Source organism: Mytilus galloprovincialis, chromosome 11, assembly GCF_965363235.1.
Source record: "Mytilus galloprovincialis chromosome 11, xbMytGall1.hap1.1, whole genome shotgun sequence".
Lineage (NCBI taxonomy): Eukaryota > Metazoa > Mollusca > Bivalvia > Mytilida > Mytilidae > Mytilus > Mytilus galloprovincialis.
In genome coordinates, this window is record NC_134848.1 from 26,489,280 (window position 1) to 26,491,574 (window position 2,295).

General features: G+C 29.4%; 1 long non-coding RNA gene across 1 annotated transcript; it reads right to left on the bottom strand.

Moving 5' to 3' along the window:
* Window positions 1-354: 354 nt before the first annotated feature.
* Window positions 355-1,810, bottom strand: LOC143051083 (uncharacterized). The gene is made up of 3 exons (XR_012970581.1): window positions 1,384-1,810; window positions 886-952; window positions 355-443 (listed from the first exon to the last, which is right to left on the bottom strand). It is a non-coding gene; the product is annotated as an uncharacterized LOC143051083 (long non-coding RNA).
* Between the last annotated feature and the right edge of the window lie 485 nt (window positions 1,811-2,295).

The window sequence follows — 2,295 nt, forward strand, 5'->3', positions numbered from 1 at the left end:
TGTCAGAAACCTATGCTGTGTCAACTATTTAATTTTAGATTTAAAAAGTTTGAAGAAGAAATCTTTAATTGATTTGTAAAATCTTGGCATTTGTTTTGTGTAAAAAAACCCATGTAATGTCAAAAATTTGATCACAATCCAAATTCAGAGCTGTATCATGCTTGAATGTTTTGTCCATACTTGCCCCAACTGTTCAGGGTTCGACCTCTGCGGTCGTATAAAGCTGCGCCCTGCGGAGCACCTGGTTATTTTTATAATATTAAAGGGACATAATTTGATATTGTTTAGAACGATGCTCGTTGGAAGAAAACAATTTTAGAAATAATAAGAACCAAAGGAATATTTAAAATGATATTGTAGTCGCACTATCTGGGCATGAATAAATAGTAGACTGTATAGGGTTCTGGATAGTTTTATTATTCAATGACGCATCAAAAGAAACCCTGTAATATAATATCACATTTAATAACAACGTATATAAATCAATTCTTTTAAAACATGTATTATATCAATCTGATAAATTTACGTAATATGTACATGTGTACTCAAAATAATTAACCAATTTACTGTAAAATACGTCACAGTTCATGAAATTACCAAAATGTGCAATTAACCTTATCTAATCAAAATATAACTTTCTGTGACATCCGAAACAGAATTTAACTTGTCAGAAAAGCAAAATAGAAACATAGTTTCTCATTTAACAAAACATTACAATATACGAATTAGCCGTTAAAACTATAAACAAACAGTCTAAGCAAAATAAGCATTAATTAAGCCAAATACCAAAAAGCAGTTAACTAATAAAGCTAAGCTAAGCTAAACAAAGCAAAATAACTAAGCTAATAAAATAATAAGCAACTACAAATGAACACTCATTCTTACCTCGTATGAGGTACAAAGGTTATGCCTCTACGTATATCTACATCATATGCAGAACTCTGTCAAATACCTGTATAACAAATACTAAATTATAGTTACTGTGCACAGACTTGTAAAGTACTTAAAATCTATCTATCGGAAACAAAAATATTATAAAGACTCTGAAAAGTATTTATCAAGTTAACATTTTACTCATTTACTCTCGGACTCATTCTGCTCAAATATTCGGCATTCAATACGTTTATATTTACTCTATTTATTTCCAGGCTTAAATTATGTAGCTCAAATGTAAATCAATAATGTGCCTGTTATAAAAGTTACGTTAACCTTTTAAATGATTTACAACATTCGCTCACCAATCACACGATACACATTCTTACTACGAAGTCATGCTAAAATAGAAAGTTACTCATGCGTGAAATACTGATTAACTCGGTAATAAAATTACAATGAAAATAAGATAAAGACAGAATATCTAAAGAGATAAGTGAGCAAACTGACCTGAAATAATCGTGGAATTCCTCCAATACAAATAGTACAAAATATGAAACAGCAAATAAAGTATATGAAACGTCTGTTCGGTTTGAACATCAATCCACAATTAAATATAGACTGAATAGAAATAAACCGCCAAAAGATATATAACCAATGAAATAGCAGAAAGTGTGCGGTCAAATCAAGCGTAAAAACACTGACCATCAGAATAGTAGAAGTGAGTAACAATCAAGGCCAAACTAGTCAATCGTCAAAGTCCGTGAATATAAAATAGGAATAGCACCACTCATAATTAATTACAATCCGTAATTAATCTATTTGAAAACGAAAACACAAATATGAATTAGGAATTAAATCATCTTTATTAAAAGCAAATTCAAATCGGAAATAAAATATACATTACAAAATCATAACGGTATTTATTCAATCGTGAATAAATACACGCTAGCACAATATTTATAGATAAGTTCAACCCTAAGATATTCAGGAAACTGAGCAATAAGCCGTAAGTCTGGGGAAGGCGGAAATAAATAGGTTTGATCAAGAAGAGAAAATGTTTATGTCAACGGGATACTAGGACTGTTAAAATAATGTTTATCACTTAAGAAGGCTAAGATATAAGTAAATATATATTGCTCAAAAGTCCTTAATTAATCATATCTTTCAATTCTGATCATGCATTTTACAATACAAGCCATTAATTTTTATGTGTAATAAAATATACTGCAGGTTCAATTTGAGCTTGAAATATTAAGATTATGTATGAGAATGAGGTATACAATTTTACAATGTTCATTGTTAAAGGTTTAGAATAAAATATTTAAATCGACAAATAGTCAGGAACAATCCAAGTTGAGTGTTGAATCTAATTTTATATATATATGGTTAAAGAATGTAAAAATGAGAGTTAGTTCCCTT